The following is a 21,508-nucleotide window of genomic DNA, read 5'->3' as shown; positions in this document are numbered from 1 at the left end:
ATGTGGGGCTTGAACTCATGAACTGTGAGATCACGGACTGAGCCTAAGTTGGATGCTTAACCATCTGAGCCACCCAGGTGCCCCAAAGCAGATCACTTTTAAAGGATGAGGCGCCTAGGTGACTCAGTCGGTTAAGCGTCTGACTTCCGCTCAGGTCATGATCTCACGGTTCGTGGGTTCGAGCCCCGCGTCAGGCTCTGTGGTGACAACTAGCTCAGAGCCTGGAGCCTGTCTTCAGATTCTGTGTCTCCCTCTCTCTGACACTTCCCTGCTCACACTGTTTCTGTCTATCTGTCTCTCTCTCTCAAAAATAAATAAAACATTAAAAGAAATAATAAAGGAGGGGTGGAAAGATCGAGCTGGTCTCAGACTCCCCTTAACAGCAACATTCAGCAGCAGAGGGCCCAGTGTTCTTTGGAAAAGGTCTGAGGGGAAATCCTATGACCTAAGAATGTCACATCCAATCAAACCAACATGGAAGCAACAGGCAGACGCTCTCACATATGACATAATCTAAAAACTAGAGTCACCATGGGCCCTTCCTTTAAAAAAAAATTGATGATGAAAATCCAGCCAAGTGACGAATCAAAGAACTGTTGGTTGGAGGCGCCGCACAGAGGAAGAGACGGGGAGGCTTTAAACTCAGGTGAAGAGAGAGCCAGGGCTCTGGGGCAAAGCACAGAAGCAAACCTGGGAGAGGGGACAGGGGTGGAGGAAGGCCACTGGGCAGCTTCAGCCATGGTGCCTCCTACGTTTGGGAGCAAATCAGCTCTATCTGCAACTGGGGTGGGCTTTCAAAACATGTAATGGATTCGGTCTCTCATGCTTTTCATAATTCATAATCCTTTTATTTTAGACTTAGAGTATTTTGGGAGCTAACATCTCTTGTGGTGAAGAAACATTTTCTTAAGTTCACCAATTTCTTCTGTTAAATTCGAATAAAATTAAATAGGCTGTAGATTTAAACTAGCTCATGTGGGAGACAGCATGTGCTTCCCAGGTTCTTCAGCCTTCCCTACACCCAGGCTCTGGAACTCCAGAAATCTCATGAGAGGCAGAATATGTCCGCTCCCTGTGTTGGGTTGCCCACTGTTATGCTCTGCCTTTCAAATCTCATATGAATTCCTCTTGGCACAAGCTCTAGAGAGAAGAGGATTCTGGCGAGTGCCGTTCCGACTTAGCCTATCTGACCCAACACAAACCACCACAGTCCACCCCTTATCAGCCATGCATCATATGCACTTCTTTGAATCACATTTAGCTTACACACATTTAACTCAGACACCCAAAACCAGCAAAATCATGCATTCACCTAACATGAGACAATTATTGTTTATACAACTAAAACACATTAACCCTCTTTCCAAAAGAGAATACAAAGCCACATGGTCTCTTTACCCATTTTTGGGTACTGTTCATCCCTCTTCTAACTCATTCCCTCTTTGATACCCTATCTCTTAAATACTGAAATATAAAGTTAACTTATTAGCACATCTAATTTAGATGGTATTTAGATCATAGAGGTTTAGTTATTGACACAGATCCATTAAGGTGTGTGTGTGTGTGTGTGTGTGTGTGTGTGTAGGTGTGTGTGTGTGTGTGTGTTTGCAGAGATTTGACCTCAGTAGTCATGGGAGCTGGTTCACAATCATGTGCTTGTATTGTCTTCACTTACACGAGGTCAGATGCTGGAGCTTGATGTCTGAAGGGCAGGCAATTAGAAGGGCAATAAATGTAAGAGAGCAGACACAGGCTGGAAGCCACTAGAATGGACTAAAACCTGTGTCACTTCTCACTGCCACAACCTTGAGGGTCTTGGGGTCCTGCAGAAGAAGCTAGTGCTGGTTGTCATGGAGCCAAGTGCACAGGGGGCCCAGGAGTTAGAGGCGGGGGGAAGGGGACGGAGGGGCACCAGCAGGCCCGGCTGCTGCCCAGGCCAGTGTGCAGAGCCGGCAGGTACGTGAAACCAGGTAAGCTAAGAAAGAGCGAAGACTTCGCTCCTACCCCTGGTTCCTGCTCGTGGCTGGAAACATGCAGGGAAGGGATTGAGGGAAATACAGGTCAGCCCACCAGACTGACACACTCCTCTCTTCTTTAAACCACACCTCACCTCCAGAGAAGGACAATAAAAAGATAAAAACTCTACCTAATATCCCACATGGCACCAAAAACACACGAGTCCTTCCCCAGAAGAGACATTGGCCCCTTTACGTGTCTTTAGATGGTGTTCCCTCTTGTAACCGGTTCACACTTCCCCTTTGCGAGCATGTAACTAACGTAATGAGATATAACTGTAATTACTATTGTGGCACCTGGGTGACTCTGTTGGTTAAGTGTCTCTCTTTTTTTTTTTAATGTTTTATTTATTTTTGAGAGAGGGAGAGACAGAGACAGCGTGAGCAGGGGAGGGTCAGAGAGAGAGGGAGACACAGAATCCGAAGCAGGCTCCAGGTTCTGAGCTGTCAGCACAGAGCCTGACATGGGGCTCGAATCCATGAACTGCAAGATCATGACCTGAGCCGAAGTCGGACGCTTACCCGACTGAGCCACCCAGGCGCCCCAAGCGTCTGACTCTTGAGTTCAGCTCGGGTCATGATCTCGTGGTTTGTGAGATCGAGCCCCACATTGGGAGCCTGCTTGGGATTCTCTCTCTCTCCCTCTCTCTCTCTTTCTCTCTCTGCCCCTACCTGACTCGTGTGCGCTCTTTCTCTTAAAATAAATAAATGAGGCATTTTAAAAAAACAATGTTAATTACTTTTAGCATGTCTTATGTTACATGTTAAGAGGATAGAAGAGGAGAAGAAAACAAAAGTATTTGGTTAGTTTATATGTACCTATATTCCAGTGTTCTTTCTTAGCACTGGTCTTGTGCTCACAGCTGACGTCTTTAATTACCTTCCACTACCTCTTCCGTACCCTCTCTGCCCTCAGCAAGCACCTCAGAAGGTTGTGGCTCCTTGTCTGGCAGGGTGACGCAAAACCTTTATTCTTGAAGGGTCTTGGCAGTCCTGCCTGAATTGGGGATATTGTAGTTTTCCGTGGACTTAATCATAGGACCTGGAGTACTCAGTCCTCGAAGGACTGCCACACACACTTCCTGCCCACATGGTGCACTGGCACCCCAATTTACTCTGATCGTCAGGACTGATCACCTCAATTACCTAACTCCCTTCTGCATCTGTTGAAGCGGCAGGAGGTACCCGGTGTAGCCAGATGATTGGATCGATTTCCAGTTCAATGGAATCACTGTCATGTCCCTGATGGAAGCATTTATTCCCTGGGAAGTGACACCTCTAAACTAGCACAGCCTAGTTGGTCACTGGGGGCATGGTGAAGGGGACTGCTCCCTCTACCACACCGTCGCCCCCAGAGTGGAAAATCCTGGCTATGGGGGAAACAACGCTACGTATTAGATATTGACTTAGAACATATAGCACATCCTGGAGGACATGGCCTCAAACCAAAGACGTGTTGCCCCTTGGCTTTTGGAAGCCATTGAAAGGCTATGCCACACCTCGTCTGGATAATGGAAGGTATGCTAATTCCATGAGCCTAAACCAAGTGTCTCCATTCATATGCACTGAAATGAGCTTTTAGTTAGAGGTAATGCTTTGTGGAATAGCTTTTTTTTTAACATGTTATTTTTTTTTTTTTTGAGAGAGAGAGAAAGAGAGGGAAAACTCGAGTGAGTGGGGGAGGAGCAGAGAGAGGAAGACATGATCCAAAGCTGGCTCAGAGCAATGAGCGCAGAGCCCAATGCAGGGTGTGAACTCATGAACCGTGAGATCATAACCTGAGCTGAAATCAAGAGTCAGCCGCTTAACCAAGTGGGCCACCCAGGCGCCCCTCTGTGGAATAGCTTGATGGTGAATAAGGCACTCAGTGGGTGGATAAGGCACTCAGTAAGTGGATAAGGCACTCAGTAGGCCCACAGATGGTAGTTTTGGTAGAAGCTTTGCGGGCAGAGAAGGCAAATCTACAACAGAGCAAGAGTCTATTCTAGTACGAATAAAATACTGTCCCTTGGTGGAAGTTCTCCGTGTAATCAGTCTGTCACCAGGTGGCCACTCTGGGAAACAGTGCTATATCAGGGCCTCAGGCTTGATCCCTGGGACTGCCACTCAGCAGTGGCTACAGCCAGACTGGCCTTGATGAGTAGAAGTCCGTGTTTCTGAGCCCATGTATGACCTTTACTGTGACATTGGGCAATGGCTGGAGTGGCGAGGGAAGGAGGCTGGCTCACATCTATTCTATCATTCTTTCCACTACGTTATTAAAATCCTCCTCCGCTGAGATCACCCTTTCATTTCCATTCAGAGTCTTTTCCATTCAGAGAAATCTACCCATCCACCTGCTCGCAGACCTCCTTGTCATCCATTTTCTAATCATGGTCTTTCCATGTCCCTGATCATACAGCCAGACCTTTGGCCACAGCCCACAAACTGATGGAAACCCATACTTCTAGGGCCTCTCCTTCTAGGCAAAACAAGCAACCAGGTAATCTGCCTAAGTTCTGCCCACTGGGAGGATTTTCCTCCCCCTACTGGCCTTGATGTTCTCCCCGCAGAGGGAAGACTGCAGAGGGTACTGCGACAATCCACCACATGTGGGCAGGGTGTGTTTGCCCGCAAGGAACAAAATGTCCCACTGCAAGCGCCTTATACAATAAGGGGCACATCCCAAGAACATTTGGAGGCAAAAAATGCACTGTTGCAGAACTCTTCTCGAGTAAGTCACACCGGGGCGCCTGGGTGGCTCAGTCGGTTAAGTGTCCAACTTCAGCTCAGGCCATGATCTCACGGTTCATGGGTTTGAGCCCTGCATCAGGCTCTGTGGTGACAGCTCAGAGCCTGGAGTCTGTCTTCAGATTCTGTGTCTCCCTCTCTCTCTGACCCTCCCCTGCTCGCTCGCTCTCTCTCAAAAATAACTAAAATATTTTTTAAAAATTTTTAGAGTAAGTCAAACCTTCACCAAAGCAGAGCCCTCTCCTGAGCACATACTGGTGTCAGTGAAGTACTGGCGCAGGGCACAAAGCTAGTAGGTCAATAACTGCAGGCTATTATAGAAGGTGTCATATTGCCTCTAAATCCTCTTCCGGCTCTCAGGCTCTGTGAGCAGGGCTACTTGGTGGCAGCTTAGCGTACTTACAGCTTCAGTTTGGGGGGAAATGAAGTTGCAACATGGTCACACTTGCTGGTATCCTACTAAAGGTAACATGGAATGACAAGCATTTCCTTCTTTAAAGACCGCAAGAAAGGTTACCAAACTAACACACAACCTATCTGACAATGCGAAAGGCTCTTTGAAAAGCAAACAAAACAAACTCTGTAGAGCTGGATCCTAAGACAATGTCTTCATTTCCTACAGAAAAGTTGTCTACACCTGCCAGTTCCTAGGGTTTTAACTGTCACAGACTAACTTTAAAAAGTGGCGGGCACACCTGGGTGACCAAATCAGTTAAGCATTTCTTGGTTTAGGCTCAGGTCACAATCTCACCGTTTGTGAGTTTGAGCCCCACCAGTGGGCTCTGCACTAACAGCGCTGAGCCTGCTTGGGATTGTTTCTCTCTGCCCATTCCCTGCTCACTGTTGTGTGCGCTCTCTCCCAAAATACATAAATAAACTTTTAAGAAATAAAATTTTTTTAAAAAGACAGAGGTGGGGATTTGTTACTTAACCTGTAAAGGAGCTTTTGGTTTTTAAATCCCAAATATAATGTTACTCTCACCAACATTTCATTAACACCAAAAAAGTAAGAGGGGGTAGAATCTCAAAATAACGTATTTGTCCAAAATACTATAGTCACCGGCTTATGCCGCTATATTAAAAAACTTTTTAATAGCAAAATATACTTTTAAAAGTCAAGCACAAAGAAATCTCAACAGAAAAATGTTACCTTAAGGTATTATGTGGCAATTTCATTTTTAGATTGTGAGTATTGCATAAAAGAGCACGTACAATGTATATATACTGTTTAAGGAATAGAAATAAAATACACAGCCATGTACCCACCCATCACCCAGTATAACATATGGAGCATTCCTGGGCCCTTCCCTGTGTCCCTCCTCATTTCCTTCTCCCACTCCCAGAGACCATCTCCTATACAGTATGTCGTATCTGTTTCCTGTCTTATCTTTATATTTCACTACCGTTGTGTGTGTGCTTTTTATTTATTTGAGAGAGAGAGAGCATGAGCAGGGGAGGGGCAGAGAGAAAGGGAAAGAGAGAACCCTAAGTAGGCTCTGTGCTATCAGCAAGGAACCTGACACGGGGCTCAACCCACACACCATGAGATCATGACCTGAGCTTAAATCAAGAGTCAGACGCTTCACTGTGTGTGCTTTTTAAATGAATATGGCATAACACACATTAAGAAAAGCGCTAAATCATAAGAGCATCATTTGGTGAATTATCACAAATTAAATCCACAGGGGTACTCAGTACCCAGATTAAGAAACAGAACATTGGGACACGCCTGGGTGGCTCGGTCACTTAAGTAATTGACTCCTGATTTTGGCTCATGTCATGATCTCACGCTTGTGGGATTGAGCCCCGTGTCACACTCTGTGCTGTGACTCTGTGTTCTTAAGGTTCTCTCTCTACCCTCTGCCCTTTCCCCCAGCTTGCACATGTGCTCTCTCTCTCTCTCTCTCTAAAATAAAAACAAACAAATAAATAAAAAGGGTTGAATCATAAACAACAACAACAACAACAAACCAGAACACTGCTGGCACCCGGAGGGCCCCTCTCGCATACCCTCCATTACTAAACCCCCTGCTCGCTGAAGGTAACCAAAGCCCCCGAGTCGATAGCATGGGCTAATCCGGTCCGTATTTGTAGAACATGAGCGGAACCACACTGTATGTGTTCTTCTGCGTCCGGCTTCTTTGGGTCACATGTTTGCAAGACCACATCTCTCACTAGGAACCCCAACCTTCCGCTGTTTACTTACATGGCCTATACTGGTCTTCCTCAGCCTCCCGCATCTCCCTTCTCCAGAAAACGACAATAGTGTTCAACAAAGCCCACGTCCCCAAATAAAGAACTACAGAATGAGCATCTAAACTGCCACGGATTGCGTTGGGCTGAACCCCAAAGCGTGTTGCCAAACTGAGACCCGCCTCTCCGTGAGGCATCCAGCCTGAGCCCTTTTCGAGGCTGTGGGAGAGTCACATCAATATGTGAATTCAGACCCGGAAAGGAATTTACTACCTGCCCTAAAAAAAATCCAAACGGCAGTTTCGCGCACAGTTAGCCACGAGCAGCAGGGGCTGCTCGCCTATCTCTTTTGAACACATCATACAATCTTGGTCCAGTAAGTTCTGACTCCGTTTCTAACTTTTCTCCAAGTGTGATTTGGTTACATCCTGAGATGGTCTCAGCTAAGAGTTCTAAGTCTCCCAACAAGCCCTCCACACTTGTGCTTCTCAGGGCTGTGAGCAAGAAATCAGGCCCAAAGGCTCCCTGCTGGCCTCCCCACGGACACCTATGGTCCCTAAATCCTCATCGCTGCGAAACCAACGGTCAGTCAGCTTCTTTCTGCACCTCAGTTTTCTCCTCTATAAAATGACAGGCATGTACTCTACCAGAGGTTTTAGCCTGGAGTCCATGGGTTCCTTAGGGAATCCATTAATCCCTGGAAATTACATGCAAGATTGTGAATGGGTGTGCTTTGGGGGAAGAGAGTTTGGAGTGCTGTGACTCCCCCAAAATTAAAGACGCTCATGTTAGGTGACCCCTGAGAACCTTTTAGCACTTACTATTCCGCAATCACTTGGCTCCTTGCGAGGCAGTGGGAGGGCCTGACTTTTGCTTAGAGTCTGGCTGCAGTGGAATCTCTAAAGGGAAAGGTGGCCTTGCCTTTTTCCTTCCGCAGATATTTCTGCCCGAACAGAAAGGCCACCGCAGAACTGCAGTGTGGGACAGGAATGTCTCTCTGATCTCTGCAGGTTACATAACATCGAGGGTCATTCCATTAAAAATAGCGTGGCCCTGGAGCAAGTCCCTTCGTTTTAAGAGGAGCTCACTCCGGGTCCTATTTTGTTTAGCTGGCTTACTTTCTAACGCTGTATCCAGTGTAACCTTCAGGACGAACGGGCAGTGCTGGTTCTCATAACCAAGTAGATGTGAGTGTACGGATATATTCTGAGTAAGTCAACAACCTGATTTTCCCTCCCTGGAGAAAGGGCTCCGAGGCAGAAATGCACCTAGGTTTGCCTCACCAGACAGGGTCCTGGCCTGTCACCTCCGACCTCTCCGGGCTGGAGGCTCGATATGTCCCACATGATATTAGGTTACACATCCCCTGCGCGTGGCTGGCTCACCTGGCAGCGCCCTAGCACCGGTTTGAGCCAAACGTTCTCATTACACACGGCCTGGGTCAGGAGAAGGAGCACTCCCGAACTCCTCACCAGAATGAGACCTGCTGGGCTTGGAAACGGTGTTCTGAACCGATCTGATTAGATCGGTTTCACTGCAGATGAAAGTGGCGGTTTCAGAAACCCTCCTCTTCCTGTAAATATCCTTTTCTGTTCTTAGTTATCGAAAGAAGTAGAGCCACACCTTCAACCCTTGCTACTGGGAGTGTGGGCCTCGGACCAGCAGCAGCAGCATCTGGAAGCCTGTTAGAAAAGCAATCATCTCGGCCCCACCCTAGACCCACGGCCCAGACTCTGCACTGTAACCGGATCTCCAGGTGATGCCTGATCACAAGCGCATGACAATTCAAGAGGCACTCCCGAGGAGTCGCCCCAAAGCCTCACCAGCAGCCAATGCCTCGCTTATGCCTGCCAACTTCCAGCAAATGATTAATAATCAGTAAATGGGAGCTTCCTTCCCCCTCCTAAAACCCCGAAGACCGCCAGAGAGGCTTTGAGGAAGGGAGAGGAGGAGGAACAAGGCCAGAAGAGGGGGAACTTGGAGTCAGGAAAGAGGGTAACGAAGAAGGAGGAAGCGGACCAGCAGAGTGGGGAGGAGCGAGGGAGGAGCGGGGAGACTGGGATGGCCAGCACAGTGAGGGCCCGGGGTCTCCAACCCTCTCCAGCAGGGGCTCGCACCTTCAGGGTTCTGTCCACCGCAGCATGCTGCGTCCCACATTTACCTTGGGTCTTACGTGCTTGCCATCTGTTTTCTAAAACATGTTAAAATAGAATCACAGCTGCTGTTTTAACTGCTGTTTGTAACCCGCCCCGGTGGTGGGGCCACACCTGGGACACCTGCCCGGGAGGCGTGATGATCCACGTGGGGGCGCAGCAGGTCCCTACAGCTGGCACACAATGCATGAGGCTCCTCCTACTTTCTCTTGGGTCCAAACTGCCTCGCAGGACTCGAGGTGCGCTCTGACCCTCCTTACTCAGGCTGCAGAAGTGGATCACACTCTTGCAGGGTCACTCATCTAGAATCTGCTTAATTTGTTTAAAAAAAAATTTTTAGGGGCGCCTGGGTGGCTCAGTCGGTTAAGCCTCCGACTTCGGCTCAGGTCAGATCTCATGTTCGTGGGTTCGAGCCCCGCGTCGGGCTCTGTGCTGACAGCTAGCTCAGAGCCTAAGCCTGCTTCCGGTTCTGTGTCTCCTTCTCTCTCTGACCCTCCCCCGCTCATGCTCTGTCTCTCTCTCTATCAAAAATAAATAAAACGTTAAAAAATTAAAAAAAAACTTTTTTTAATGTTTATATTTGAGAGCGCAAAAGACAGAGCGTGAGCAGGGGAGGGGCAGAGAGAGAGGAAGGCACAGAATCCGAAGCAGATTCCAGGCTCCAAGCTGTGAGCTGTGAGCACAGAGCCCGGTGCGGGGCTCGAACCCATGAAAGGTGAGATCATGACCTGGGCCAAAGTCAGACACTCAACTGACTGAAGCACCAAGGCGCCTCTAGAATCTGCTTAATTTTTAAGGGTACGGGCAAGAACCTGCAATAAAACCCACAGAGTAACCTGCGAGTGTTCACTGAGTATTCCAGGCAGCTTAGGTACATTATGTTTACTAAACCTGTGCAAGGTGGGCTCAGAGCACGGACGTGAAATAAGCCAGAGGCCTCATCGGACGCCACTGGCCACTCGGCTGGGGATTTCTGATCACCTGCCAGTTAACACTGTGACTTCCCTTCCCACCGCTCCACAGAGTCTTCAACAATTCACAGACCACCACCCCCCCCACCTTCCCTATGTCTTTGGAGAAAAAGGAGACACAAGGCAAGCAAATGACATTAGAATGTGAACACACTGCGGTGCCACTTATTCAAAGAAACGCGGAGAAACCAGATAGGAAATCTAATAGGAAACAGAAAATAAACGGGAGGTCAGAAACCCAGTGGAAGAGAAGGCAGCAATTATGTAAATGCGCCAGTTAGCAGCGGTTCTCAGGAATTTAACAGGTATATATACATTGGAAGGTGACAGTGTCTTTTCCATCTCCACTGAGATACGACATAAAAGGAACGGGCTCAAATCATAGCAAGAGCGCAAAGGAACTCTGACTTGTCAGGGTTTTTAGACTCTGATCCAAACTAACAAAGGAAATAATGGGCTCGCCTCAGAAGATCTTTTTTAATGGATAGCTTAAAAAAATCACCCTGGTTCTATTGTGGGTCAGGCACGGTTCTGACTGGATGTCAGGGGTGAGTCTATGGATCCTTTCAATCCAGTTATAAAAAGCTCCTAGGACCTCAGACCCAGGCTTTTCTAGGAGTACAATTAATTCTATTGCATTAAATATTGCATGCGATGAGTGAACCATCAGCGCACTCCAAGCCTTTCTGTTATTCACGTTTCTGTGCTTTCAAGAAAAGGGATCTTCTAACAGAGCCCTTTGTAGACAGACTTTCTACAAATTGTACACAGTATATTAATTGCACCATAGGAGGAGGGAGAAACGAGCTTTACTGTAAAACTGAGAGCCTTTTGTAAATCCGGATTTTTGAAAAGCACCATGGAAGAGCCCACCCAAGGTAAGGAATGAATTACTCTCACACGCAGGACAGAGATTGAGGGGGGCTGGCAGGTACCCAACGCACATAAAGCTGTTAGCACAGCGCCTCGCCCTCAGGACGCAGGCAATACACGGAAGCTCCTAAAATATCACTATCAGCCCTGTTTGGATACTGCTATTTGCTTAACCTCCACTTGTACATGGGGCTGAGGGGGTGGGAGGTGGGGGGTGATAACCAAGGATCGATATTGCATCTTGGGCCCACTGGTCTCTTCATCTCTGCCCTGGGACCCATGGTGGTCCAAACACAAGCTCCTGAGACGGCACCCAAGTTCACCCCAGCGCCCGTCTCCCTGCACTGGGTTGGGCCAGCCTCCCCGGCTCCTCTACAAAACTTCCGCAGCTCCTTCCTGCTCAGGCCCTTGCCGCTCTTCCTAAAAGCAAGGAGATGAAAACAAATGGGGTTCATCATCACTCCCATTGACTGGAGCTAAAGTCTAGGTTAAAGATAGCTGTGGAGGGAGGGCAGAAGCCCCTTCTCCTGCAACATCTTCCAGAAAACAACCAACAGTGTGTGGCCCCCAAGGTTCACAAAGTATGGAGAAGCTTGCGCTTTCTCCATGAGACTCTGCAGATGACTATCTGAGAGTACATGGCAGTGATCAAATATTGCATTTACTAGAATAAAATTATACATAAGTACCATTTAGCACTGAGGGCCGATTCTATTTCTTTTGGTCAAAGGCCAGAGTGAGATTACAGAGCAAGAAGCAGCACAATGCAATCCTGGGTTAAAGAGTCAGAGTGAGTAACATTTCAGAGGAACTTTCAAAGGAGGAATGATTTCTGGGTCAATCAAACTGGAGAGTCTGAAATAACGTCAGCAGCCAGCTCGAAAGGTAAACTCTAAAAGTGATGTACATGTCTGTGTCAAAGAGTAAGAAACTGACCTTTCCTGAAACGTATCTTATGTGAATACTGGTTAGAATCATCCCCAAAGAACACTCTAGGGAAAGGAGGTGACACTCTGGAGGAATCTAGGTGGATCACTCATCAGTCAAGGCTGCCAAATGGGAGATGAACAGAAAAGGCTTGTCTCCGTTTCGAAAAGATCAAGTTGGCCAGGAGTGACGCACTGGGACAAAGCCTGGTCATGGCCAGCGCCATGTCCACCATAGTCTGCGTGGAGAGCTTCAGGGTCACGGCAGAAACGGGCGCTGCTGAGAACCCATCTAACCTGCTGCCTGCTCAACCTGTGTCCTTTCGTGAGGTGAACTGTGTCCCCTCCCCAAAGATACGTTGAAGTCCTAACCCTCGCTACCTGTGAATGTGATCTTATATGGAAATAGGGTCTTTACAAATGTGATCAAGTTAAAATGAGGTCATACTCAGTTGGGATGGGTCCTGACACTCTGTGAGTGGTGTCCGTCCTTTTTAGCAGAGAAAATAGAGTCACATAGACTCACACAGAGAGGAGAAAATGTGTAGTCACAAGCAGAACCCCACGTGACAACGAGGGCAGACCAGAGCAGTGCCTCCATAAGCCAGGTTCCCCAAAGATTGCCGCCACCTCCAGAGGCTGGAAGAAGTAAGGAAGGGTTGTCCCCTAAGGCCTCAGAGAGAGCCTGGCCCAACAGGCACCCAAGCCTCCCAAACTGCGAGAGAATAAATTTCTGTTATTTTACCTCCTCCCCCCAGTTTGTGGTTTTTTGTACAAATGAAACACATCCCCCAAAGTGCTTTGGCCTCTCCTTCAGGTAACCTCATTCCTCCTTGTTCACACAGATGCACGTGCATAGGGATAGCCACACGGAGTCCATGGTCACGGCCTTCTCCACGGAGCTCCCCCAAAACACAGATATATCTTGTGGGTATCTCCTGACGGTAGATGCTCTAGCTGTCTGAGAGAGAGAGAGTGTGTGTGTGTCTTTAGAGAGAAAGGGGGAGAGAAAGACAGAATGTGGGTGGGGGAAGGGCAGAAAAAGAGGGAGACACAGAATCCGAAGCAGGCTCCAGGCTCTTAGCTGTCAGCACAGAGCCCAAGGCAGGGCTCAGACTTATGGACCGTGAGATCATGACCTGATCCGAAGTCAGACACTCAACCTACTGAGCCACCCAGGCGCCCCAAGCCTTCAGTTTTAAAGCAAACTCAACACACATTCCAGGTCATCTGTAAGTGCTTTAATCTAAACTACTTCCGACACATTTTCTTTTGTCATCTTTGAGCACTGTGTATTTCAGGAGTTATGTAAGAGAAATGACGAACATTTTATGTCGGAGTCTTCTGTTTCTTTTCCTTTTTTTTTTTTTCCTTTTTTACAGCTCAGAGGTTTTTAATATATTCAGAGTTGTGCAACGATCACTCAATCTAATTTTAGGACATTTCATCGCCTCCAAAATAAACCCTGTACCCATTAGCAGTTACTTCCCATTCCCCGCCCTTTCCAACCCCAGACGGCCCTCCTCTACTTTCTATGTCTATACATTTGCCCACCGGGAACACTTCATATAAGTGGAATCCTACAATCCATAATCTCTTGTGTCTGACTGCTTTCACTTGGCATGATGTTTACACAATGTTTACAAGGTCAGGGGATGTAGCAATAGGTCATTGCTTTTTATGGCTGCATAATATTTCACTGTGTGCATATATCAGTTTTGTTCATCCACTCATTTGTTGATGGAAATTTGTGTTGCTTCCAATCTTTTAGCTATTCTTTTTTTTTTAAGTTTATTTATTTTGATGAGGGGGGGCAAAGAGTATACTAAGTAGGCTCCACACTGGCAGCACAGAGCCCAGCACGGGGCTTGATTCCACGAACTGTGGTTCATGGCCTGAACCGAAATCAAGAGTCAGGCACTTAACCAACTGAGCCACTCAGTCACCCCCAATCGTTTGGCTATTCTGAATAATGCTGTAATAAACACTTGTGTGGACGTGTTTTCATCCTCTCGTGTCTACACCTACGAGTGGAATTGCTGGATCATATGATAACTCTATACTTCACAGTTTGAGGAAACACCAAACTACTTTCCAAAATGGTTACACCATCCATAATCCTGCCAACAATATATGAGGATTCCAACTTCCCCATACATTTTCTACCTCTTGTTACTGTCGTGTTTTTATTATAAACATCCCAATGGATAAGACATGGTATCTCATTACGATTCTGATTTGTGTTTCCTTAGTAACTAAGGACATTGAGCTTTTTCATGCACTGATTGGTTATGGAGATAACTTCTTTGGAGGAATAGCTCTTGGGATTCTTTAGCTATTTTTAAATTGGGTTATTTATCTTTTTTTGTTGAGAGCACCTTATATATTCTGGCTATAATTTCCTTATAAGGTATATGATTTGCAAATATTTTCCCCATATTTTACACTTTCTGGATGGTGTCCTTTGAAACAAAAAGTTGTCAATTTGATGAAATACAATTTATCTTTTGTTGCTTGTGCTTTGGGGTAACCTCTAAGAAACCACTGCCTGAATCAGCATCACCAAGATGTACTCCTCTGTTTCTTTTGAACAGTTTTATAGTTTTGGCTCCTACGTTTAGGTGGTGACCCATTCTGAGTTATTATTTTTGTATATGAGGTGAGGCAGTGATGATGTCTTAATTCTATTTTGTATTAACTCTTTCTATGACGCTGTACTTCAGTTTTCCATAAATCCTCTTCTAGATGATTTTCATCATATTACAGCCTCAGTGATTAAAAAAAAGAAGAAGAAAACCTTATGAAGAAATATGTTAAATGAGGAAGTGGTTAGCCCTTCCCCCATTGCCTGTCATCTGTAATTCATTTCCCCGATTTTAGACATTTTGCCCTTTTCTTATAACATTCCACAATGCAGCATAGCAGTTGATGGGCTCTGTTAGTCATAACCGATAAATTAGTTCTGCCCTAAAACTCAGATATTCAATTTAAAAATATAATATAGGGGTGCCTGGGCAGCTCAGCTGGTTAAGTGTCCAACTCTTGGTTTCAGCTCAGGTCATGATCTCACAGTTGGTGAGATCGAGCCTCACATCTGCGCTGGTGCAGAGCCCTCTTAGGATTCTCTATCTCTCTCTTTGCTCCTCCTCTACTCACACTGTCACTCTCTCAAAATAAATAAATTAAAAAAAAAAACTAATATGAGGGTTACTGGAGGGGCTGTGGGAGGGGGGTAAGGGGTATTAAGGAATCTACTCCTGAATCATTGTTGCACTGTATGCTAACTAACTTGGATGTACATTTTAAAAAATAAATTAAATAAAACATTTTTTAAAACTAATATAACTAAGACTTTGTGTCCTAACTGTGTGTCCCCTGGTCCTGCTAAATCTGAGAATAAAAGGTACTCAGTCCTCAGGCAATTACAGCCGAGAAAGGGAGAGGAGCTGTATGCACTTGAACCCTAACACGGAGTGGGTACGGACACGGGAAGGAGAGTGGTCGTGGGAAGGCTAGAAAGACTCAGTGAAGGAAAGGAGCCAGAACGAAGGCTCAGGCAGGGCCCAGGCCGAGAATACCCAGGCCTGACGCCCCCCAGTGAGGGCCTGGTTGAGCTGGAGACCAGATGATAGATATCTCATCTACGGGGCGTGGTCCCCACTCAAACCCTGCCAATCAGATGCCTCCGGAGGTGGGCCCGGTAGACCCATGAATGCCAGTCTTTTTTTTTTTTAAGAGAAGTTGAAAAAAATCTAATTTTTTAAAAATTATTTATTTTAAGAGGGGGGGAGAGGAGGGGCGACGTGGAGAAAGAGAGGAAGAAAAAAAGCAAAAAAATCTAATTTTTATGAGTAACCTCTCATCTTTTAAAGTTGTTAAGTGCTTTGGATTTTAACAACTCTATAGCAGGTTCCTCAAAAAGTTTAACATAGAATTACCATGTGACCTAGCAGTTCACTCCCAGGTAGGTACCCGAAAATAATTAAAGAATGGGACTCCAGCAGATTATGCCAGTGTTTGCTGCAGCATTATTCACAAGAGCCCAAAGGTGGAAGCAATCCAAGTGGCCATCAATAGATGAACGAGTAAACAGAATGTGGTCTAGGCACAGTGCAGACAGAACACCATTCGGCCATGAAAAGGAATGAAGTATTGCCGCTTGCTACAAAACGGGTGAGCCTCGAACACGCAACGCTGAGTGAAGTGAACAAGACACAAAAGCACAAATATTGTATGATTCCACTATCATATCCAGTGGCAAATCTAGAAGAGGCAAATTCATAGAGAGTAGATAAGAGGTTACCCAGGCCTGGGGGAGTTATTGCTTATTGGTTATAGAGTTTCTGTTTGGGGTGATGAAAACACTGTAGAAAGAGATGGTGGTGATGATTACACAACATTGTGAATGTAATTCATGCCACTGAATTGCACACTTAAAGATGGTTAAAATGGGGGCTCCTTAGTGGCTCAGTCAGTTAGGTGACCAACTTCGGCACAGGTCATGATCTCACAGTTCATGAGTTCGAGCCCTGTGTTGGGCTCTGTGCTGACAGCTCAGAGCCCTGGAGTCTGCTTTGGATTCTGTGTCTCCCTCTCTCACTCTCTCTGCCCCTCTCCCACTTGTGCTTTCTCTCTGTCTCTGTCTCTATCTCTGTCTTTGTCTCTTTCTCTCTCTCTCTCAAAAATAAATAAACAATTTTTAAGTGGTTAAAATGGAGAATTTTATATTTAACATAATTTTCCACCACCCAAAAAAAACCAAACTCAAGCCAACTCTAAAGGAGCTAGACAAAACATGTCAGGGATTATCATGTCAGCTGTGGGCCACCAGTTCGGGGCCTCAGGCTCAGAGTGATTAACACTGGACACCTCAGATGAGTTGAGCAAGGACTCAGCAATAATGCAAAGCTCTACACTGGGCTGGCGAGGTAGATAACATTAAAGATACATACTCTTTATCCTCAAGGAGATCAATGGCCAGACATAGACTGAATCATAATAATATGACAGTGCTTTCAGGACATTCCAAAAATGTGCTTCAAGAGATTCAGAGAGCAGATTACACCTGCTGGTGGAGATCACAAAAGCACTTGTGGAGGTGAGGGAACTTGAGCAGAGCATTGAAGGACAGATAAGAAAGCAAGTCTGCTCCAGAAGAAGAAGCATGAGTCAAGGTCTAGAGGAGGAACAACAGAGGGTGCCCTTCAGTATGGAGTCCAGCTTGGCCAGAGAAGATGCAAATAGAGAGGGGGCTGCGAAGGTAGGAGGAGACCAGGACCAGGGTACCGTGGCTGCCGAACTGGGGATTTTTCACTTACTTTGGAGCAGAATGAAGTTCTCAAAACAGTCTCTGAGATTGCTTAGCTTGGAATCAATGTATAGAATAGACTGGAAGAGGTGACAGAGGCTTCTGTCAGCGAGGTGAAAGGGAAGGAAGGCCTGGCCCTGAGCAGGGGCCATGGGATGGCAATGAAACGGGGGTGGGGACCGGGAGGGGGCTCTTCGGAGGAGCAGCAGAGGCCGATGGCTGCAAGGCAGAGAGGGAGTGTCAGACGGGGCAGAGGGTAGTAGCTATATTATTTAGGGTATGGATGATTTTTCAATTCATTTAACAATGAAGATGAGGAGAGGTTTGGGGGCATCATTTGGATTCGGTTTATCTGTTTTTTAGGTTAGGAAAGAGTGAAGTAGAGGAACTAGTAGCATGGAGGAGACTAGAAACTGGGGAGGGGGGGGATGAACCAATGGAGCAGAAGAAGATACAAGGGGACCAGAGTGGAGAGACCTGGCAAAGGGTTAGGATAATGCAGCCGGAAGTGAAGGGGAACAGGAAGGAGAAAGTCAAAACAATACTTTTAAGTGGAGAGGACGGAAGATGGCTTCCCACTCCTCAATAAGACAGGAAATGAGGCTCTGATGGCTCAACAATGGTGCATCTGCTGCATAATGTGACTCAGGGAGCCAACAGAGGAAGAATCAGATGACTGGTGAGTGTCCCCAGGGCCCAGGTGAGGCTGGAGAGCACACACTTACAGCAACCCACACTACGGCCCGGCCATCAGTGCTTGGCACTCCAAGGTGGGGGGCGCAGGGAGGGTGGGAAAAGCTTATGGCGGGGTGGCTTCTAAGTATGCTTCAGATGAGTGTAATAAAAACCCAAGAGTGAGGCATCTTGGGCCCGCAAAGGCCCATCTTTGAAATTGGGCGGGGGGGTTCTGAGCTCTGCGAAGAAGGAAGAGAAGGCAGCCTGGGGTGACGGGCAGAATGAGGAGTCCAGGGCTTGCACGGCGGGATGAATGTAGACGGGAAGGAGAGAAAGAGGTGGTGGTCTCAAAAGCTTTTGAAAATAGCTGTAACTCCTTAGTGTTTCATGCTGAGGACTTTCAAATCTGTGTCCAGCCTCAGTTTGACTAAGTGCCCTGGCCACTGATTAGTGATGTCTGTCAAGGGCGAGGGAAAGGAGAGAAGGGTCATGATCCCACGAAATGTGGCCAGAGAGATTTTGAGCCGAGAAGGCTAGAGGAGGAACATTTGCACCTGATTAGGAAGTCCAATAAGCCATACTGTCCTCCTGGGTGCCTGAAGTGTCCTGTAAATGGAGGTACTGCATTTAAGATCTAGAAAACTCGCAGGGTGGGATGCTCGGGCCATTAGTAACATAGATGATCACTTCCTTGGCAGCGATGGCAATAAAAAGGGAGGGATGCTCTCAGTCCGGCACTACACTCATCACAGGACGCGGGAGGGCTTCAGGGAAGTCAGCAGGTGGGCGCAGGGATGACAAGCAGATGACAGGAGAACCCGACGAATGGCAGGTGCTCAAGACTCACTCACGGAGCGAAGGGAAGCATCTCTAGGGAGCAGGTAGTGCAGCGCTCCCTTCTCCGGCCCCGCGAGTCAGGGGGCTGACAAGACCAGGAGTGGACGAGATGGTAAGTGGCAAGGTCAGGACAAAGTCAGGTGGATGCCAGCAGGAATGTGTCTGGAAGGTGTGGACAGAGCAGAGGAGTTGAGTCCTGACAGATCAGGGAAGGGAGCCTGCTCCCAGGGCTCACCATAAATTCCAGATGACATGCACATGACCGCAGGGAAGAGTGTGTGGATAGTTCAGAGAAACTCATGATGGCTTTACTAAAACCTCTCAGAGCACAGGTCCCCCTGGGGAGGGACTGGGTCTCGCCTCTTAAGTGAAGGAAGTTTCCCGAGGAAAGCGCAGCGTGACAGAAACCAAACGCAGATCAGAGGTCTAATCTCAACTGTGCTAAGCAACTCGGTGACCTTTGGAATAAATGCTGAGAGCCCCATTCACTCACTCACTCATTCATTCATTCACTGCGCCTCAGGGCCCTCACTTTACAATGGGTCTAAAGCTCTGTCCTGCCTAATTCACAGGTTTGCTCAGATGAGAAAAATGAAAGTGACTTCAAAACAATTCACCTTGAAGTGACTCCAAGTCTTCCCATTGCAGTGAATTTTAGATAACCATCCCTTACACTTCAAAATATTGCGTAATGTGTTTGAAATAAATGGGCCATCCGGTAGGGCTTGGAATTAGCCTTGATCCAGAGACCTCGTCATATTTATGACAAGGGTTGACCCCGTACAGCAGTGAGGGATTACTCACCCAGCCTCCTCCTGTGTTCTACCTTCGCTCCTGGTGTAGCTGACCAGCCCCCCGTGCTTTATCTTGTCTAGTTCTTTTGGGAAATAAATGCACTTGGAGGTTTTGTCAATAAATCTGTTTTCTCCTGAGAGCACGGGGGCCACGCAGCCACAAGGAAGGGAAAGCGGCAGGCCTCTGAAGCAGTAAATTATCACTCTCACTCAGACAGTGCTCTGCCGCTCTAGACAAGTCACCCAACCTAGCTGTGGCTGGATTTCTCTAAAGCGCCCTGGAACAATTCTGGTGACAGACACACGCAGAGCCTTCTAGAAGGCACTCCCTCACTGTGTGGGAGGAACACGGACACATCATCATTTGAACTTGAGTGGATCCAAGAAAATCAGTGCTGGGGAAGTGGTGAGAGAGAGAAAAGGTGCCTTGCCACAAACATAAAGTAGGACCCAGAGCAAGAGCTGTGCAGTGGTGAGAGACAGGGCAGCTTAGCTAAGACCAGGGGATCTGTGGCCTGTCTCGGGCTGGCTAGATGAAGAATGATCTGTTTTTAAGAATAATATGGCATTAGGAGGACTTTTGTTTAAAGTTTTTAAATTTATCGTGAATCCTGAGGGGAGGAGAGACAGACAGACAGACAGACAGACAGAACATGGGCATGAAGAGGAGAGGGACAGAGAGAGAGGGAGAGGGAGAATCCCAAGCAGGCTCCACGCCGTCAGCACAGAACCCAATGCAGGGCTCGATCTTGCAAACCATGAGTTCATGACCTGTGCCAAAATCAAGAGTCAGATGTCTGACTGACTGAGTCACTTGGGTGCCCCAGCATCAGGAGGATTTTTAAACCATGGATTCTGCTGCAGGGCAAACGGGGAGAGATGTGGTGAACACTGGGCCTGGACCCACACTAGGGAGTCTGGTGCTGAGAAATCAGGATTCAGTGTTGACATTATTTGGTGTTGGTAATATCTTCTGAGTTAGGGCTAGTGGTAAGGCAGGTCCAACCAAGAGATGTGCCGTATCCTGGCTTGAAAAACGCTCCTGGAACGGAAAAGTCCAACAGCCTGTGATTTCATCAATAAGTAGAACTCTTGCTGAGCAAGGGAGAGAGAAAAGAATTAAAGGAATGGGACACAGAGAAGAGGCTGCAGACCAGATTTAGGAGGGGCAGAATATGACAATGAGAGATACTGTAGAGATGGACCTAGAAGCTTATCCAGCTAATGGAGCTAAGTAGGCCCCACATTTAGATAGATCTCAAAAACAACCGCTGCCTTCCTTCCAAATATCAGGATTCCCCTTCTTCTCTGTATTTCCCTTGGGCTCAGAGCAGACAGGGGCAGGAAGCCTTCAAAGAGGAATGGACCAGCGCAAGGCATCACCTAGCGGGCACCGCCTCCCGCATCATCGGCCTCCCCTCGGCCCCGCAGCACGGCGAGCCCGGGAAGGGCACGGAACTGAAGTCAGGAAACGAAGCTGCCGGAGGCCTGACTCACCCTGTCCTCAACCACTCGGATCACGGGTGGGCAGGCCTGCACACGATGAATCACCGAGAGCTGTGAATGCGATTCTGAGCTCTGCCAAGGACACGGATGCTCTACTGGCACCCTGGCACCCTTCACAGTTTCTTCCCTTCCTTGTCTGGCTGCCAGGAGACAAGTGCTGCAGGAACTGAGCGTTTGAGTTTTTTTAGCCTAAGACAGAAACTCTCTCTTTCTATTCCTGCTTCCTTTCTCAGTTCCTGGAAATCACTAATTGGAAACCAGGACTGAGAGCCACTGCCTTGCAAACCCAACTGAGGCAGCCTTGCTGGAAGCCAGTGCAGGGAAGGGCAGGGAAGGGCAGGGAAGGGCAGGGAAGGGCAGGGCGTACCTCACGCAATTTCCCAAATGAATCACCTGGCTATTTATTTTGGCTAAAAGTACCTAAGACGTATATAAGCTTAAGTTCTAGATTCTATAGGGAAAAGCCAGATGGGTACCTATAGTCCTGCATAACTGCCTAGCACTTGGGTTAACTGCCCAATCTGTCA

Source organism: Suricata suricatta, chromosome 2 (genome assembly GCF_006229205.1).
Source record: "Suricata suricatta isolate VVHF042 chromosome 2, meerkat_22Aug2017_6uvM2_HiC, whole genome shotgun sequence".
Taxonomy (NCBI): Eukaryota; Metazoa; Chordata; class Mammalia; order Carnivora; family Herpestidae; genus Suricata; species Suricata suricatta.
Note: the sequence above shows the minus strand (reverse complement) of the source record.